General features: G+C 38.7%; 1 long non-coding RNA gene across 1 annotated transcript in view; it reads left to right on the forward strand.

The window, feature by feature from the left end:
* The first annotated feature begins 366 nt into the window (after positions 1–366).
* Positions 367–21,364, forward strand: part of LOC139670979 (uncharacterized) — a 131,885-nt gene continuing 110,887 nt past the window's right edge. The window contains exon 1 of the long non-coding RNA XR_011697619.1: positions 367–415. This is a non-coding gene — a long non-coding RNA (uncharacterized lncRNA). The remainder of the gene's footprint in view (positions 416–21,364) is intronic.

A 21,364-nucleotide genomic window follows, 5' to 3' on the forward strand; every position in this document is an offset into this window, starting at 1 on the left:
AAGCATATTACTGCAACTATGTAGAAAGAAAACATATCATTGTCAGTTCAAATAAATCCTCTGGGTGGAAGAAATAATTTTAGGCATTTTTCAAATGATGTTATCTCTCAAACTCTCCCATCTCTTCTAGGAAAATGGACTGAAGTGTTGTGTTAAGTAGCCTGGGAGCTGCATATCTCAGACCACAGACTTGAAAAGTTGACAGCTGCGCTGTCTATCCACTCAGGGCAGAGGGGCTGCTCAGTGGGCTGGATTTGCAGATTTTTCTTTGCTCCCTGTTTGAACAAAACTCCTCCATAAGACAGCATGTTTTGGACAAGGAAGAGCAGCAAGAACTTCGGGGTTTGGTCCGGTGACATGAGAGTGCTTTGAAAAGGCTGTAGTCCTGAGAGACTTCAGGAAAAGGCAAGAAAAGGTCAGTGAAAGCTTAGCTGCAAAAGCTTAGATGGAGAGCAAAAAGATTGCAAAAATGCTTTGAAGATATTTAGAGAACAAATTTAAATTTTAGAATTGGGTTTGGAAAACCTAAGGATATTCAGGAGTATTGTAGGTCATCAGGGTTTTGATTTTCTGTTTCTTTTTTTCTTTTTAGTTTGCCGCATCTCAGCTTTGATGGTGAACAGAAGGAAATAATACCAGAGATAACAGCAACATAGTAACATGCTTATAACAAACCCACAAACTACTAAAACTGATGAATTTTCTTTTATGAAGTGTTCCTTGAGATTCATGTCAGCAAGTCAGATTTTTGTGTGGGTTTTTTGGTTTTATTTTGAAAGGGCAGAAATCATTATAAATGCCACAAACAGGTTAGGCAGTCTGAAACAGCTGCAAAGTCTCTCAAAAACAGTTCTGCTCAGTCTACAATTACAGGGGGAAATGGCCCAATTCATGAGCTTCATTAAAATACCAGTTGATCTTTTATTTATTTCATGTCTTATTTTATTGGTTGTGCTGGTCAGACCTTGGAGTGCAGGTGCACACTTAACCTGAGTCCTTATTTTTATTCAGCCAAAACCTCAGCCCTTATCAGTATCACCCAGATCACTCATCCTCCCATCTGATCCCCAATAGAAAGAAACTTGACTCTATATGAGACTGGAAACTAGTTCTGTTTTGCTGAAGCTATGTGGAGGGAATGTTTGGCAGTTTGTTGTCTATTTTCACTTGCTTCTATGCAAGCCCTTCTACAGTCCTTCCATACTGACTCGACACCTTGTTTTTCAGATAGCTTCTTCATTGATGTCAATGTAGATTTTAGAACACTGGGAAAAAATGATTAACATCCTTAACCAGTTGTTTTCACTTGGTTTGATCTCCCCACACTGTGGATTACTACTGATGGTGAGGCATCTTCTGAAAGAAAACTTGCAAAGTGTAGTCAACAGCAGATGATCACTTGGTCTTGAGTAGGTAGAATGCCCAAGTCTGTAAGAGCTAATGGGGGTTCACACCCTGAAAAGCTGAGTATTGAGCTGAAATAACCTGTTGGCATACATTTAGAATTCACTCTTTTTCTTTGATTTTAAAAAATCATCTTAATGAATTTCACAAAGTTTGTAGCGTCAAGCAACAGCTACTGTAAAATAGTGATTGCTACTTATTTTTGTTAACTGTTGCTATATTCCTCTCAATTCTCCTAAAGGCTTTATGGTTGTGTTTGATGGGAATTTGTAAAAGTAGCCAGCTTATTATCTATGCCACACTTTTTTTTCACCCTACATAACACTCCTTTTTTGTTTCAGTTTCTGTAATCTCAGCCATTCTGATCTTTCTGTGACCAAAGATTATGAAATTGGGTTCTCATTGACAGAGATCACACAAATAACAAAACATATTTTAACCTTTGCTAATATTCTGTGAAAAACTATGTGAGAATTTTGATTCAAACCTGTAAGTGTCGAGAGGGAGAATGTACATGTGGTTATGGGATAGCAGGGATTCTCACTTGCTTTGTGCTGAAAGAATTCCAAGTGACTGTAGGCTTTGTATATATTCAGTTCCATCCCCAAAGAATGAGCTTTGAATTCTAAGGTCTGAGCTGAAAACATAATGGAAAGCTTATGAGAAGCTCACTATGTAAACTAGAAATTCTCCACTAATTTTTCTCTGTTGGAGGATGGGGAAGAGGAAGAAGGAACAAAAGTCTGCAAAACGATCCTGCAGCACTTGAGAAGACAATCGAAATCCTGGTTTCAATAAAATCCTTCAAAAGAATCACTCTAGCTACAGGGAAATCTCTTCCCATATTTTGTTAGGAAACTGGAAGCACAATGTAGCCTTTATCTGATCCTGGTAACATTGCTCCAAAGAAGCCTGGATAATGCTACACAATTGCTTCTGATTTCAGGTATTAAGCTGCAATAGTTATCTTCAAAAAGAGCTGAACAATGCTGAATTGGCAGCCTTGCTCTGGAAAATCTCCTTCATTAACCAAACAAACCTGAAAGTAGCCTGGTGGAACTTCTTGTAAGGCTTCTTTTAGTTTTCTTTTAATATAAATCAGTAAAACCAATAATAGAAATGCTCTGCAGTTAACCCTAAGGTCATTTGATAATTTAAGTTGGTCTCAAATCCAACCTCCTGCTTGAAGCCAGGTCAGCTCTGAGATTAGTCCAAGCTGCTCTCAGTAATAGGTCTTGAAACCCCCCCAAGAATGGAGATTATTACAACCCCACATATTCTAGTGGAATTTATTTTGGATGGCTGTATTTTCACCTGTTGAGCAGACATAATGCCTTTGAGTGCACCTAAGAGAACTTCCAAGTGTGATAAACAGCATAAACAACTGGAAATAGTTCAGATTCCTGGTTTATGAGGTGAAGGGAGGAAAGAGACTGTAGCTTTTGGGTCTTGAAGGCACCATAATTGCAGATTTTCAGCCATCCACCAGCCCGGGCCATCCTTCTAAGTGATACAACTCCTTTAAATGAGTGAAGTGGTACATAATGGCATTACTGTATTAGGATGAGGATGACAATGCTTGTTATTATTATTACTTATTTTCTTCTGTTTTGGCCTGGACTGTGTGCAACACACTTGAGAGAAAACTGTTCTTGAGAGAGATGTATGGAAATGTCCTCTTCAAATGCTGTGACAAACATGGGGTGAGAAAGGTATTGATGAGAGCAGACACATCTGAGCCACCCACTGCTGCTGCCACAGGAGGGATGCTGCAGGTAAGGGGCAGCACCAAAAGAGAGAGACCTGTCCCAGGTACTGTGGCATCTCACCACCACACTTCTGCTATACCTTCAGTGCGGACTGAACATATCTTTGTACCGTACTCTGTGTTTGGAGCTCTTCTCTACTTCTCCAAAGACAAGAAATGTTAAAAGTGATTAGTCAGGGATATATAGCAAGCTGTTTGAAATATTGTTGGTGATGTGTTTGATTTCTTCTTTAATCAAAGCAGAATTCATATATTGGCAAGTGCTGTGAATCCCTGATCTTATGATCACATCAGACCCAGATTTTGCTTAAAAGTAAGTGTCTTTCTTGACAAACAAGAAAAAGTATTCCCAGGGTCACTTTATCTATCCCTGTTCTATTCAGAACTAAAATTTAGTGCTCTCAGATCCAAATGCCAACATGAACCCTTTGTCTCTTCAATAAACCACACTTTATTTTTGACTTTTTCTTTAAAATAGCTTAACTGAAGCTACTTCTAATTGTACAGTCTACTGTTTATGCAGCTTGGGGTGTATGTGACCTATGGAGCTGAGCAAATGTGTAGGTGATAGCTGAAGTTTTAGGCTGATGTTTAAACAGGGCAATGAATAAGCTGAAAAGTAAGATAAATTTCTTAGATGTTGTAGATTTGGTCTAATTTGAATTTCTGTGGTCTCTTACTGCCAGACTGAACTGAATTATTTAAGATTTGTCTGACATTTTTCTGGCAGATATGCATCTGTAAAGTTTTCAGGGTTTTGATTTCTCTCTTGGCATTTTGCTGATTCTCAGAATGGAATTTTTACAGAGAAGGAATCTTGCTCCATAACAAGGGTTCTGCTTAGTTTACTAAGTGAGAGCACTGAGATACTGCTGTTGGGTTATATCTACAGCATCCATAGTAAACATACTCCACGCCATACAGTATTGAGAATGAAAGCAATAAGCTCCAGGTTAGTTTGCTGCTGCTTTACACAAAATGCTCCACCAGAAAGCAGAGGACAGTCCAGCTGGCATGCTCAGCCATGTGTTGAGCTGCCAAAGAGGCTTTTAGTGACACACTAGCTCTTGAGATCTTCTCCAGCATGCGGTACCTTCACAGTTTCAGAAAAACATCCCTTCTGGCCAAGCACTTAATTTTGTTCCCACATTTGTTGTCTGAATGGAAAGTGTGTCTGTGCCCAGGTATATACCTTGCAGAGCAGCTTCCCCCAAATGATTACTGAAAGAGTTACATGGAATTCATTCATACATGGAATAAATACATCAGCAACATTGTAGTTTCTGTCCAATAACAGTCACAGCTGTGGCTTTCATTCAGAAGTTTCTGGCAGATGCTGGAGTACATCATAAATTGTTATTCAATAGAGAAGAATTTGGCATATGAATTAAGGTGAGCAATTTTTTAGCATTATCCAGAATGGATATCCTACTGCATGACATACTCCCTCAGGAATGTTTCCAAAAAGTCAGCTGCAAATTTTCCTTCCTAAAATTTATCCATGGTGGGGTCTGTTCATTTTCTGAAATTTTAGTCTTCACAAGCAACTGCAAATCCCTATAAAAAATTCAATTGTTTACACAGATGAGAGTCTGGAATGGTCCAAATTGTACTATCAGATTAGTTTGCATTTAGATTGTGCCTTCCCAATGGCTCTGAAAGATGTTACAAATGTAAATTAGGGTTCACATTAGGACTGTAGAAACCACTATCACAACCTTTTTGGGGCTGGCAGAATTATAGGTGCTGTGACCTGTGAGCCAACAGTCATTGTTGCAGGTTAAAGTGAATTGGCTGGGGTCTATTTTCTGCAGCATATTCCTCTGGTGGGCATGTTGTTGGAAAGTGTGTGCAATCCAATACATTCTGATGAGAAACCATAACTACTGTGGTCTACGTTTGGAAACTCCATTTGTTAAGCTGTAAAAAGGAGATGCAGAACAAGTTAACTGATAATTAATGAAGCAGCTGTGTGGATTCTTTCTAGTTTATTTGTGGGTTTTTTTGTTGTTGTTTTTCTTTTTTTTTTTTTTAAGAAAAAAGGGGAAAAAAGCAAAGGAGCTGCAGAAGTATTGAAGAAAACTGGTTTAATCATAGTCCTGCCTTACCTGAAAGTGGAACTATTTGTGCAATATTTGGAGAACTAATATCTATACAATTAATAAGAGTATCTGTAATTTTTATTGGACCTAGTTCAGTATTTTCCCAGTGTCTGCTTAACATGGTCTAAGCCATTTGAAATGTTGCCAGTCAAATGGGAGAATTGGAAAGACAGTGGGTAAAAAATATGTTTGAAAGTGCATGGTTGCTGTTTGATTCTTCTCAGTCTTTCTCATACCCCTGTTTCAGCAGCTACTTCAGGGGTATTTTGTGAAATCATGTTTATGTGACAGTTTGGAAAAGCACTTTTACTTGTGCCTGACCAGAATCATAAGGCACAGAGCTAAAAATGTGCCATATCCCTGCACTGACCAAGTGTGCAACCAGTCTGGGTCCTATGGAGGAACTACATAAGTGGGAAGAAACTCTGTGCCACACAAATGTTAGTGAAAACCAGTTCTTCAGCATAAATACTGTTACATTGGGTCAGTGGAAGGTGTTAGTGAGACTAGTGTCCTATCCCTAATGATGGCCAGCATCAGGTGTCCAGGGAAGTATATACTGGTAAGAGTTGACCAGCAGCACTTGGGTGTATTTTACTTCCATAACTTCTGTCAACCTGTGTCTGAAGCTCTTCTTGAGCTGAAGGTCCTTTCTTGTTCTATTAAAGCACCTTTTATAGACTTCTCCTCTGCAGGTTGGTCTGATTGTTCTTGGGACCCATTTGGTTTTAGTCCCCAATTTTGTCATCTGCTGTGTGAAAAAGAACTTCGGCAAGTTATGTTAACTCTGTTAATATCATGTGAAGTCCAACATTTTTCTATTCAAATTCTCTGTGCTCTTCAGAAGCTGCACATCTTTCATATCTGTCCCTTACTGTCTCTTTTTCCAGGCTTGCTTGGTTTTTTCCCTTGTTGAGAACTTATTCTGTACTTCCTCCTATCTTATTGGTATTTTTCGTACCTTTTCTATTCTAATACATCTCCTTTCAGTGACCAGCTCTGTTCTTATCAATCAAGCCACAAGTCCATGACAAGTTTATACTACTATGAACACATTGATAGAAATATTTTATATTTCTCACTTGTCTCTTCTTTTCCTGTAAGTTGGATAGCTTCTTAGTAAGTCAATATTCTTAAAATTATACTTTTGTTACATATTCCAAGTTTATTTCATGGATATTTTTGAATAATAATTGCCCTGTTATTCTGCCTGTGTAGTTCAAATTATTCTTACTGATATATATTACTTTATCTTTAATGATGTGAACCACTATCTGACGTCTTATTGATTAGACATGCAGTAATCTTTCTGTAACTTGCTGCACTGCATTTTAATTTATACGATGCTGAGAAATTTTGCATTTTCTTTCTTAAAAAAGAGAGCATAATTTTCCTTTTTTCATGCCAACTTTGTTTCTGTACATTTCTCTCAATCTGTTAAGGCCTTTTTGGGAATACAAATATAATAAATTAAATGAGTTATTCACATATATATTGGTGTCTTAAAAGAACCACAATGCATCTGGGAAGTATGACAGCCCTCTATAAAAACAACCTTTTTCTTCTCTGTCATGAGGTATTTATGGGTATATCTACTATTAAAGTTCCAATCAGTTTGCCTGACATAGAAACCTAACTAATGGTCTGTAATATCCTGAATTTCCTTGCTCCTGAGACATGTTTTCTAAGTCATGTCATCTGTGCAGCCTTCCTTTTTCTCTGGGCTGGGAGCCCTTTGAAGCCATTGAAGTGATAAATCACATACTTGGGATTTTGTATATTAGTTCCTCTAGGACTGCTGGGTGAATGGCATCTGGTCTTAGAGATTTGCTACTGTTTTATTGACCTACTCTAATCCCCTGCCACTGATACTTCAGTTAGAGATTTCAGACTTGCTTCACACATAAAACCAGTCTGAGCTTTTCCATTATAAACACCAACTCAGATAATTCAATTAACTTTTCTGATACAGTCTTGAACTTTTCTTTTACACCTCTGTTGTTTATTAGTCACACAAACTCTGTGTTTGCTAGGCTTCTGTGATTAATTTGGATGCCCGTAGCAAGTTGCTCTTCAAAAGGTTTTTGTGTTTTATTACATTTTTGCTTTTAGCATATAAACTTTTGTACCCTCTTTCCTTTCTTCTCTTGCACATGACCCCTACTTCTGAAAGATATCTTTCTACTTTTAAGAGCCTCCTTTAGTCTGACAATTAACAATGCTAGATTGGTCCTGTTTGAAACATTTAAAGAGGTGCTACAAGTTTACACTGAAACCTTAGTAAGATATTTTTAGATAGTCTCCTTGCTGACTTTTTTTTTGTTTGTTTTGGTGTTTTTTTTTTATTTTGACTTGATTTGTTTTCCTTTAGCCAACCTCTCCCACTTTTACACAGTTTCTTAAGTGATGATGGAGTAGGTTTTCTCCCTCCTTATTTTTACAAGAATCTCAAATTTGAACAAGTTATGATCACTAGCTGTCATGGAGATTCTTTGGAACAAATTTTGAACTGAATCCTGTGGATTGCTTGGAACATTGGTAAAAAAGTGCTCCTCCTTCTTGTGGGTCTCTGACTGTTTCCTCCATGAGCCAGTCATTTATACCATGCAAAAAATAAATCAATTAGCTTTTTGCCTCACAACCCACTGTGTCACTTTTCTGGTTTACATGAGAGTAACTAAAGTCTTCCATGACTATTAAAATATCCTGGGCAACTTTTAATACAGGGCAGTCCTGGGCTTGAGGCATCCTCTTTTTCATTTGGCTATTAGCCAATTCCAAAATTACTATATTTCATTCTTCCATCAGTGCAACTGCATTGGTCACATCTGGGTGATTTGCATTCTGATCTCACTGATTTTTATTTCTTCTGTCCAAACTGGGAAGTGATTAGGAAGTGATTTTAGTCTGGGTCTGGTTGTCTAATTTCATACATGAAGTTTAAGAGTCTTTATTCACTTAGACTGCTTTTCATGGTTTCCTCCTTGGATTTCTTTGCTTTTATTCCATACCTTCTTGCGGCATGCTTTGGCAGAAGGATGTTTTAGAGGTTGTGAATTATTGTGGAAATTGCATACCTTAGGGACACCTAGTTAACCAGCTGAGGATTTGCAAACAGCTTGAGAAGGGAAGGAGTGAGGTATTGCTTGGAAGGAAGAAAAGGGGAAGGATGTTTTCTAGTTATCCTTCGAGGAAGAGGTGAATTCCCAGGACTCAGAGACCAGAAGAGATCTGCAAAAATTACAAGAAGAGATGAGACTGGGAATGGTCTGTCTTGAAAAGAATTGCTTACTTAATGGTTTGATGTGGTTTTAATTCCATACCCTAAAACAACAAGGGGCTTGAGGGACTGGTTTGTCTACATGTTTAGGGAGTGAGAAAATCTGACTGCCTCAGTGGGGGATTGCAGCCTTCAGAGGGCACAGCAACCTGAGAAAACCACTAACAACCTATTCCTAAAAGCATATTCATTTGGTGGTGGTTTTTTTTGGTTTTTTGGTTGGTTTTTTTTTTTTTAATTCTAGGATCAAATGGGGCAATTGTTTCTGACTCAGTAAAACTTCTCAGATTAATTTTTTTTGGTTGCATGTTTTATCCTTATGAAGTATTTATTCAGTGAAATGAGCATGATCCAACAGTGTATGTCAAGTTCTGATGGACTTCTGGGTCACTTTTTGACAACCTGGCTTCCTGGCTTCCTAACCCGGAAAGTACATTTGAGGTTTGGAAGACTTCTAGGATGTTTGGAGAAGTGCTGCACCTGAAATCAGTATAGTGGAGGTCTACAAACTGAGTGTGTGTGCAGCTGCTGATGCTGCTATGGATCATTGTGACAGGACATTAATAGAGCCAAAACTGGAAAAGGCTGGGGGCCCTGTGCTAGTACTGCTTGTTTCCCACTTTTCATATGCACTGATATACTGGAGATAAAAATCTGACCATTACAGGGGAATCTGTTACACATTGCTAAAAAGAGAAAGAGAGAGAGTGGGGTTTTTTTGCTATTATTCTTTATTCTGCATGAGAAAGTATAGCCATCTGCCTGGAGCAGCCTCCCTGCTGACCCAGTACCTACACAAGCTGCAGAATCAGAGTATTCACAATGAGAATGTTCTGTTCAGTGGTCTCACAAGGTAATCCCATCATTACAAAGCATATTAATTGGGTTTGAAAAATTGATATAAAACGGACTTGTAAAGGTATGAGGGTTTTTATTAAGTTGCCAGAGCAGTGCAGTCAGTGCTAATATCTGTTCAACTCAATGGATGTAGTAATAATCTTTCCTCTATTGGCTATCCCTTAGCTGAAAGTGCCGAAATAGGAAAAACATTATTATAAAGAAGCAAAAGCTTTCTTGAGCATGAAAATTGTAATTCTGTTTTATGTGTGCCTTTTCCCTTTTCTTTGGTAGTCAGATAAATGTATCATAGGATTGCATATGGGTAAACATCTGTCCTAAACAGGCAAAATCAATTGGAATTGATATTTCAGTCAGTGAATGCACAATAATTTGCCTGTTAGAAATAACTCTTTAAGTTCATATAATTGGAAAAGTCAGGGTAAGAAACTGTTCTTTTTACTTCTGGACCATTTACAGCATTGTAGTTCTTTGACAACATTATGTAGTTGCTCTTTCTTCAGTTAAAATAGATGCTTTCTCCATCTGTTGTGAATGTGGGCCTTCCCTACATGAAAAAATAGAAGTGAGAAACTATATATGTGTGTGTGTGTGTGTGTGTGTGTGGCTTGGCTTCATGAATGAAGATTTGGGAAGGGCTGTCCCCACGTGGGTGTGCCCTTCCAGCCTGCGCAGTGGATTTTAGGTGAGGCTCAACGTGCACAGAACTGGCCCCACCGTTTAAGTCCTGAGGTTCATCTGCCACGGCCGAGCGAGCTTGGACAGTGCCAGTGAAGTCCTCAGGACTAGAACCTACAGCACCCGGCATTTCCCAGGAGGTCTCCCATCCAAGTACTAATCCGGGGCTGATCCTGCTTAGCTTCCGAGATCTGACGGGATCGGATGTCAGGGAGGCATTTAACTGCCTAAGAAACTATATATATTCAGTGTAAAAAAACAAAACAAAACAAAAAACCAACAAAAAACCAACAACATCCAAACAATCCCTGCCAGCTTCTGTAGTTTCAGGAGTGGGTAGAATTCCTGAGACCAAGCTTCAGCTATGATTTCTAACCGAGCTTAATTGAACACAACCAGATTTTGTGTTTTGTCTCCAAAATCTGTCACCCTTAGAGGAAGTGTGAATGTACTCAGAAAAATGGTGTTTGCAAAAAGTATGTTTAATGCAGTCGGATTTTCTTTTGTCCTTTGATTTTCCTTCTCACCTTTCTCTAATTGTGCAAGTCCATAATTTCCAATGATAATGACAAACTCACAGAAGGGGTTACACTGTTTTTAGAGTAACAATTCCTGCTATTTTTGAATTTGAGCTGTTTCTATGAGAAATATTAAGATGTTAAAATTAAGGTGTGTGTGATGGTTTTACAGTGTCTCAGATCTATTTTCCCTTTGATATTAGCTGAGCTTTGAGAGGGGGAAGAGAAACTTGAAACAAACATATTTTAAAGGTGCTGTTTGTTCTAATGGGGATTATTTTGGGTGTGTGTCAGATGCTTTCGGTACTTGTAAAATAGAGCTGTTATTTTTGAGCTATGGAGAATTCATTTTGAAGGTATTAAAAGTGGTGGTCAGGCAGGAACAACTATAGCTGTTAAAGGAGTGTTTAAAATTATAATCATCAGTGATTTCCTATAAAAAAATCCATTTATCAAAATATATTTTTAATGAATACTTGAATCTTTTTTTTTTTTTTTGTAAAGCTTCTGATCTCCCTTCATAAAGGGCTGTATTTTCTGTTTCAGCACTATGCAAGATGTAAGTTTTACATTGTCATAGCATATGCTACTTCTGAACATTGGTCTGACATACTCTTCCCTCCTTAATTCTGTTTGTGATAAATTTGGCTTTTAACATAAGCTCTTTAAGTCTCAAAGCCAAGATGTGACATTGCTTCTGCAGGTCACTGAGGTCATGGACGGCCAGGCCCCTGGAGTCAGTAGTTACAAGCGCAAGTAGACCCTTAGAGTCACCCTTCTAAATTGAATGGAGATCTTCTAGTGATCAGTAATGTATATATATATGTATTTTTAAAAAAGCTATTAGAAAGGTTAATATATGTGAACAGTATGCAGGAATTATTTTTTGATGCATTTCTACTCATTCTGCTCCCCACTTTTTTCCCTGAATGTTGTCAACAGTTTTTTTCCTTTAAAATGTGTTTGCTATTAAAGTTAATAATGAAAAATATACATGAATAGTTTTTAGGTAAATATGTAAAATATGAAAACCAAGTCATATTTATTCTGCTGTGAATTGAAAGTACACTTTCTTCATGTGATCATCCTTATTTCACCCATGAATTCAACTATTGTTATGAACAATTGCTATTAAAATCTGAGTAAAATTTTCTAGTTGCAATCCATTTTCCTGTTGTTTTGCTCAATGTACATGTTCCAAATGAGCTGAGAAAGTATTGGAATGCCACCGAGGGGAACAAATTGGATTAATATTTAAATCTGTTATTGAAAATGTTAACTTATTTCAAATGGTGAGTGATAGTGTGTGGGGTAACATGACTGTTGACATTTTTCTCTGGTAACACTCCTTTCCTGGCCTTTATTTGTTTTCTGGTGGAGAAGAGGAATAATGAGTTTCAGAGGGGAAATCAATCTGCCCAAGTCTGAGGCACTTCCATAACGCCATGAAGAATGGCAGTACCAGTCTGGACCTCAGGTCCATCTTGTCATATGCTGTCGCTGTTGGTGATGAGAAGCAAGCACATTGGGAAGAGTAAATGCTGGGCAACTATCTTTAATAGCACCTCCCCTCTCTCTTCTGAAACCCTTCCACACCTTTTCTCAGCCTTCCTGCACCTCTCGTAACCTTCTGTGATTTAAATAGTATTCCTCTCTCTCCAAAAGAGCTGCATGCCATTTGAAGGTTGTGAACCAAGCATTGATACAACAGCACTGAAGTGATTTTGCTTTGTTCTCTCTTCCTTCTCTGATTATTTCTGGCATTTTCACTTTGCTTCTATGGAATCATCTATCATAACACCAAGGTCTTGCTCCAGAATGCTGTTATTTCAGAAACTAATGCTGTCTATCCAGATCCAGGATTGCCTTTCCTCACATGCATCATTTTACAGTTATGCACAATGAATTTCATCTGCTGTGTTACTGCTCAGCCATTCAGTCTCATCAGACTCTTGCAAATCTTCACAGTCTGCTCAGGTTCCTGTTCTTCTGCATAACTTACTGTCATCAACAGGCCTTACCTCATACCTCATCCCTTCTTCTAATGATGTCTGCATAAATTAAACTGCTCATTTCTCGGCACCAGTGCCAGTAAAACTGAACTGGTGACCTCCCTCTGTTGTGAGAACCGACCACTTACTCATACTCCATTCCATCTTTTAATTAATTTATTCTTGCAAGGACCTCCTTATCCTACAGTCACTTCGCTTCTGCTGTCATCCTTAGCTAAGAGACCATAGAAATGTCGGTCTAAACTTCCCTTCTATGAACATACATGTTACCTCCAGATTGTTCCTCTGTTGCCAGTGTCAGTGATGCCCAGGCAAATCCCCACTGCATGCTCTTTCCCCAGGCTTCCTCAGATCCTGCCCAGGTTTCCGGTAAATCCACCACCTTTTTCTCGTATGACAAGCTCCCCTGTGGTCCTCTCCAGGGTCATGCACCCCGTTGTTTATTTGCCTGATGATTGAATCCTCCACTGCTACAACCTGCTTCTTCCTATCTGGTCTTTGATCTTCCCTTTGCTTTAACTTCCTTTGAAAAAATCTGTCCTTGGACATAAGAATGTAGCTTCCAGGAATTTTCTGTTTGGTGAAGCTTTGTTTTGAATTGGCAGAGGAAGGCCTCTTCTGTTGCTTCCTGTGGAGACCCTTCCCAAAAGTCAGGTGCTGCTCCTGAGCACGCATCAAGCTCACGCTGTGAGGGCTGGCAGTGTGCAAACTGAGATACGCTGCTTTGCAGGCATATATAGGTGAGAAGGATTAAGACCTAGGTATTTTTATAAAACTCAAGATAAAAGGATAAAATATTCTCCAGGCTTGGGTATTTCATGCCTCCACATAGTTCTTTTGCACTCATTTTTGTTGCCTAGAAGGAAAATCTTCACATATTTTGTACAGGAAACTGTTAAGGGTTGTGCTATTCCATTTGTACCCATAACCTGCTAATTTTTACCCAGTCTTAGCAATGCTTCCAGGCTATCTATGCCAATGTGTAAGGCCTTTGAAATACAAATGGCTGTGATATATCCTGTCATTTCAGAAGAAACTGACCAGCTTTCAGGTATCAAAAGAATGAGCAGCAAAAGAACTGGATCTTTGCTTTCCTTCACTTTTTGCACTAAATTTCCAAAGAGAAGCCGATAATATTGCTTCTTCTGCGCTGGCAGAAGTACATGTTGCAATTAACTCTGGCTGAGTCTCAGCCAAGTTATATAGTTATTTTTAGAGCTGTGAAAAACAAATTGATAATTAAAATAGTACCTAGAAAAGTTTTGTTTTGATTTTTTTTTTTTCTAGAGGAAGCACATTTTATGATTTTGTGTCAGATTGATACATATTACTGAGCAAACATGTGAAAGCCTAAGTGATGCCAGCAAGTATCTGGTATCTGTACACTATCTAGCCTGATATGCAGCAGTGGTGATCTCTGGAGTCATCTTTCTGTGAAATGAAAACCAGAAGTCAAGTGAGGAAGTTGAGGAAATCTCTTTAATATAATGATTAAATTATTCAGCAGGTGAGCATTCAATTTGCAGCAAAATATCTTTGAAAATGATAAGCCTGTAAATGCCCCAGATACCCCGTGGGGGAGGTGAGGAGGCAGAAGGAGAGAAGCCAGGCAGTTTGAAATGCAGCACTCATGCATGCTTTGTTGTCAACAATACTAGGAGAGTTAAATATCCAAGATGGAGTTCAACCATTGCCGGCCCGACAAGAAGCAACTGTGCTTCTCTTGAAGACTGAAATAAATTCCAAACCATACCCAGATGCAACTCTGATCACTGAGAGGATGACTTCCAAGAACCCTTTCCCTAGTGTGCTGATGAGTGGCTGTGACTTTCACTGCCCTTCATGGCTTGGGGAGTGACAATCATTAGCTGCCTAGCTACCTACTCTTTTTGGAGCACATTGTAAGATTTAGGAGCCCTAGAGTCCTGCTGCTTGTCAAATTTCAGTGGAGTTTTTTGTTTTTTATTTGCTTGGGGTTTTTCTGTTGTTGGTTGGTTGGTTGTTGCTGTGGTTTTCCCTTAATACTTTTTTCTTTCTGTTGTTTCTTTGGGGTTTGGCTTTATGTGCAGGGTCCGGTTGAAGACTCTAACCTCCTCAGCTGTGCTGTAGGTTATATAGGTGGGAAGAAGCAGGAAAGGGCTTGAGATATTTCCTTTCTAAGAAAAGAGGAAAACCACAGCAAAACAAAGAGCAAAGGGAAGAAGTTGCTGGCTGGGTGCCACCCTGAAGGGCCTCGTTGTTCTCCAGCTCTCTGGACCTAATTAAGTGACTCCATTTCTACAGGCGATGGTGAAGTCTAATGGCAGCAAACAGAAGATCACTAACACATGGGGAAGGCCTGTGTTGTGGCTTTCTGGAATGAGAGATTGCAGTGTCTGGAGGAGGACAGAAAGGATGAGAAGAAGTACAGGGAGTGAAAGGAAGGGGGTCCCTCCACAGAGACAAAAGTGGCAGACACAGGAAGGAGTTTTCTTTCTTCACAGGAATGCTGGGAAGAATGGGGAGAGTTTAATTTCAAAGTCCAACAATGCAGCTATGGCATTTGTTTCCAATTCATCAGGAATGAGTGTATGGTTTGAACAATTTTTTCAAGGTTCCTGGCAGGGGGAATATAACTCATCTCAGCTGGCTGTTTTAGGAGATCAAATGACACAAAAAATTTCACTCAAAGCCTAGGGTATCCTTCTGGCAGCCAGAGACCATGCACATCTTCACAGATCCACTACTTGCTCTAATGTGGACCAAGAGCTGCGTGCTGTGTGGAAAACTGCTTGCTTACAAAACAATCTTATTACTGCCAGATGTTGGCTCCCTGCCCGCTTTTACATAAGTCAGGCTTTTCTTTGCTCAAGATGTTACAATTTAAAAGTGCTTTAGAAGTTTTCTTTTAAAAGGCTTGATAATACTTTTCTCCTTATTCTTTCTTCCCCTTGCTCAGAGTGGCTCTTCCGCCAGCACATGCTACAGTCTGGTATATGTGGTATACGTTAACCTCTACAACCAGGAACATCAAAACTCCTTTTTAGATCTACCTGTGGCTTGATTCAAATAACAATAAAAATACCCGTAAAGCCATGCCGTTTGCATCCTGGTAACTCAAGTACAATATCCATCTTTATTTCAAATCCTGTCTCACATAGTGAGTGTAGTTTTCGGGTTTTTTAGAGTTAAAACTTTGACTCATGGGTTATTGTACGTGTCCAAATACTAATAGCAGAGACTTTAGTCAGGCAAGTGATGTACCTTTCTAAGCAAACTTCTCCATGTGGCTACTGGGGTTTTGCTTGTAAACTTCATCCTTCATCCACAGATCAAGTAACTGTCTAAGAATTGTCATAATAAACCTGTGACATACTCCTTGCTGAATCTGCAGTGGGTTACTCAAAGTATCAATGAGTAAAAATTATTTTTACAAAATTATCCTAGCAGGCTGCAAGCAGAATTGGAAACAAGGTGTTTCAGTTTGACCTCTCAGCTTTTTGCTTTAGTTTCTTCAAAGATAGAAGTTGCATGGCTTGCCTGATTGCAGCCCAGCCACCTAAAGTTTGTGGATCTAGGTGAGGCTGGTTATCAGGGCTCCCTTTACTGTCAGTGAAGAGGGAAGGACAAATTCAAATGCCAATTCATCTCATTGAGAGGAGGAAAATCAAACTGGAAAACCTTGTCCAGATGTCTCTGTGCAGTGTTATGTTTGACACAGTTTTTAGTGTCTAGACAATTAATTCAGTTGTCCATTTACCTGGAGAACAGAGCATGGCCCATCATTTCTTTTATTTTATAGTGTTGTATTTCTTGCTCTATAGCCAGGAAATTCAACAGTGCTTAGAAAATTGTAGTGACTTAAAGGAAATAATGAAAAAACAGCACTGTACTTCTGAGATTCTCCTCTACTTCTATACCAATATCAGAATGACACAAATTTGAAAAGGGTGACTGTAGGCCCTTTATTTCACTCTCTCTTTGAAGAAACAGTACTGCAAATCACAGGATAATCCTATGGGAAGTGCAGTCATGTGAGGTGGTGATGAGATATCTCCCCCTCTCCCTGCCCCTTCCCCCCCATATTTAGGATTTTAAATAAACCATTCTCATTGGGAAACCAGTTCCAGTGTATTTTACCATGACAGTTTACAATTTTCCAGGGACATCTAAAACACTTAAACCCCCTTCAAAACCTAAAAAACCCTCCCCTTTCATGCTTAGAATAAAGACCATTGCAAGTAATAGAATAAAACAATTATGGCAATAATTGTGGGAAAAATATAAGTGATAATTGTTTATTGCCTTTCAGGATCTGACAGCTAGTTTATATTTAGTGTATTTTAATTTTCTTTGATTTTACTCAATGCATACGATTTATTTTACAAAATACTGGCCTAAAAACATCTTAGTGATTAGAGTGATATGAGTGTCTTAGACAAGTAGAATAAATCTTTCTCTCTTTTGGTGGACAAATAATTGAGGTATTTGAGATGTACAGAAAAATCTACCTTTTTTTTTTTTTGTAAGATGGTTGTGAGCTGAGCTAATCTATTTTCCCCAAAATGGGACTTTTGTTCTGTGCTGTCCTATTGCTGCGCCCTTTATGAGGGTCTCTGAAGGCCAGTCTGTGGCTACCAATAAAGACTACACACTTCCTTCCCTTCTGAGACTTTCTCTTTACTGTATATGAAAGCACAATTTTTATCTGTTTGAGTCTCATCTGTAACTTAAGAGCTTAAAATGTCTCTCCTGTTTCCAAGTCAGAATTCTTTGGCTCATATTAATTGAATGCTGTGCTGGGACTTGTATGATCAGAGGTTGTCCTTTGTTTGCCAGCTGGGGCAAAGACTGACTGTTATGCTTCCTCGAGGAGCTAGTTGATAATAAGAACTGGTTGAAATTAGTAATTTTTATCTTTTTAGATACAACAGTATTTGGAAATCCACTTCAGTCTGACTTAAAATGAAAACACGTTGCTTTCAGATGTCATCGAAAAATAAATTGCTTCAGAAAACTTTGTATAAACAAGGATGAAACTTATAAGGATGTATAAGTAAGCAATCATTTGTTTTGAAATGCAGGCATTTCAATATAGATTAAACAGTGTGCTTTGAGAGTTTCTTTTGTTATTTTTTCCGTTATAAAAGAAATATTTGTCTGAGATGACATATTGTACAAATAGCATAAAAAACCCTTCCCAAATCAAAATTCCCTTAAAATCAGAAAAATTTCTGAGTTAAAAAAGTCATGATGTTTCTCTTTTAAAAGTGTTCTCACCGGAATCAATACATTTTTCAAAATGTCGAATTAAAGCAAACACTCAGAAAACATTTGAATGAATGCAGTTGGCAAGATCTTGCTTTACTCCTTAGAAATACAAGAAGAAACACAATGTTGTTAACCAACTACTTCTGCTACAGATGAACTATTGAATAAAATGTTTTGTGGGGTTTTTCTTCTTTCCATGAACCTTGTTGGCTTTTAACAGAGAAGTAAAAACATGTTGAAGCAGGCACACCTTTGGCTCTTTCACTGAGAACATAAGAACAGCAGGATGAGGTTTGCCAGTCTTTTTTTCCCCCCTCTTGGCTCTCTGTTCCTCAAATCTAGCTGTGCATGTTGTTTGTGTGTGGATGTGCGTGTGTCCACACGCAGATGGAGGGAATGCCAACTCCATCATGTTACCTGGAGTGTGCATTTCCCACCAGGTGGTGCTGATGGAAGAATCTCAGCCATGGTGGTAAATCCATATGTACATATACAATTGAGGAAAGTGATACAGAATATAATTTAAGATGGTCTGGGGACTATCTAGCTTTGAGATTTAAACATCCCACTTTTAGCCCAGTATATTAAAATTCGGTCCATGCATTGCTATAGGAGGACATATACGCAAAGTTCTCACATAAATGATGAGTGCTGGTTATTCTCTGATGGAAAAACTGAGCAGAAAAACCTGTCCTTATTTTAATTAAATGTTCTTTTCTTTTTTTTATTCACTTTAAAGACTGTTTAATAGCTCATGACATTGCTTTCCAAAAGCAACAATGAAGAATGGGAGAAGGGAACAAATAATTTTATGTTTTATTATTAAGCACCCATCTGACTTGAATAGATCCTTTAGTTTTACTGCATTGCCAGTCATAACATGGAGGTAATAATGATGAACAAGTGCTAGTGTACTTGTAAGATTTTGCTAAAACTCTTTGGATAATTTGATGAAAATATCTTTAGAAATGCAAAGTGTCATCATACAGAAAACAACCAATTAAAATTACATAAGCTTGCTTTATTTTGTCCTTAGAATAAAACAATACAGAGGATCAAAAGCCTCTATTGAAAGGATAATTTTAAGCAGCATTCTGAAAAAGCCCTTAAGTTTTCCAACTGATTTGTTTTCCTGCTGCTGGAGCCAAAGGTGAATCTCTCATGAGTCAGGCAAATGTAGAGTGATTTTTTAACATCCCTCTCTAAATATCTTCTCAATCTCATCGCAAATCACAGCAGAACTGAAAAAACTAAAATCCCACGATTTGCTGAGAAGAAAGGCTTAAGTAGCTTTCACACAGTAAAATCTGCTAATTAGAGTGATTTGGGTTCCTGTAGATAGGAAGATGTACATGATATCACTGTGATCTATTTCTAGTGTGTGTTGGTCCCCATGATACAAGGCAAAGGCATTGCGAGTTCTGTCAACAGTACCTTTTTAAAAGGAAAAAAGTGGAATTTTTTCTTTGGTGCCCCTGAATAGCAAGCTGCCCATGTGACTTGAAAAGAATGAGGCAGATTTGAAAGTGAAGCATATAATTACACTGGGCATGGCTAGGTCAGCACCTTTCAAACTGGCAAACTGTGGCTGGGTGCTGGCTCATTGGATAACACAGGTACTCTTGGAGCACTCTTCATAGATACCTGTTTGTTCACTACTTGTATGTTAGCAAAGGAGGAAAAGCTTCTTAGTTGATGGGTAAAATGAGCAATGGTGATTCTTAATAGTACTAAATCTTTCATGCCTTGTATTTTTCTATGAACTTTTGAGAGGGCAATGTTCTTTTACAACAAGTTTTCTTCTAAACCAGACAGATCCCCTGTGAATCTTGGAAGAAATGATGTGGGTCTTTGTGCAGGGTATAGAAGGGTATCACAGCTCCAGGGATTAAAAATGAGAAACTGGTAATGGAATTGATCTGCCTAAAAGCAAGAGTTTACCTTTTGGGTATCCAAAGCAGAAACAAGTCATCCAGGCTCCTTTGGAGCCAATTCTAGAAACAAACACTTTCTAGAGCACAGCCTGTGTTTATTTTAGATGACCCTCTTATGTTGAGATGACTCATAATCCAAATGCCTACACAAGGGCTGACAAATCCTACCCCTTCCACTGCTGACTCCAGCACATATTCCAAACAGACAGAAGTCATGCATGCTGCTTCCCTCTTGGCAATGTGAGAACTCTCCCTTGCAGAGATGCTTGCAGAGAGGAATTTGAGACAGTGCAACCTCTTGGTTTGTTCTCTAGCCACTTTTTGTTGGATGTCCCTCTCACTCTTCCATACCCTAGCACCTCAGGGATTTCCAGACCATCCAGAAAATAGGCAGAATGGACAGGAAACATATCAGTCAATGAAGAAAGTGTAATGTGAGTGGAAGGAGAGGCTGGTTGACTGAGACTGACATACTTTGCCCACCAAAGTATGTCTTAGCTGCTGATGCAGTTCAGAGCTGATCCACTTCAGTGCAAATCTGGGGCACCCTGGCAGGGATTTTTGCCCCATTAATGATCTGACCTAATCAAACCTTCTAAAAGATTAGTCTTCTCTAGTGGAAAGCATAATTATGTAAGCAGAAGCTATCAGCACCTGCCTGGAGAACCCCAAAGTACTAAAGAATCCTGCTGGTCCAGATGATGTGATACTCTGAATCTGATAACTGCAGAGGGAATATATTCAGTTTCTTTGGATAAGATTGGACTACTTTTTGTATTAAAAGTAGTGATACAGAGGTTAATTCCATTTGTTTTCAAACTAAGCAGTAAATTTTGAGTGAGCAGATATATGTGTGTGAGAGATGTTATTCTTGTTCAATACCTAAGAGGAGACTTCAGGCATAAATACAGACAACACCCCCCAGTTGCTGTCTTCACCACCAAAACCAGGCTCTGATGTTGCTAATTGATGTAGAAAACTGACTGAAGCTGAGACACAAAAGGGCAACAACAACAACAACAAATCAGAACTTCAGGCTCTTTGAGTAACACCCAGACTAGTGACTTGTGCTCTCTTACACCTAGTAGGATTTGGCTTTTAAAGAAGTATTGAACTGAACTCCTAGCATTACTGCTGAGAAGCAAAGTATTTAATCAGGGAGGCTACTGGTGAAATGTGACTGAAATTATGTGCAAAAAAGAAGTTCTCAAATTTAAGGTCTGGAGAAACTTTCCTAGTCATGTAGCAAGGTGTTCTCCCTAAGACAAGAAGTAAGTAAAAGGTTGCATCAAGGCCAGTAATTTCAGTCTGACTTTTTCTTTATTTTCCCAGGATACTTTTACTCTTCTGTGACTTTTTGTGTGATGTGCCCAGACTTCATCCAGACAAGGAGTCAGGACTCAGCAAGGGTTCACCCTAAGATCTGAGAGTGGGAAGTACTCTTGGATCCCACAGTCTAGACATAGCTTCAGGGAAGACTTCCTTTCCCCTTGCTTTTGGGGTGGTTTGTTTGATTTCTTGTTTGCCCCCCACCCCCTTTTTGCATCTTTTGAACTCTGA

The sequence above is a fragment of the Pithys albifrons genome, chromosome 4, assembly GCF_047495875.1.
Source record: "Pithys albifrons albifrons isolate INPA30051 chromosome 4, PitAlb_v1, whole genome shotgun sequence".
In the NCBI taxonomy this organism is placed as follows: Eukaryota; Metazoa; Chordata; class Aves; order Passeriformes; family Thamnophilidae; genus Pithys; species Pithys albifrons.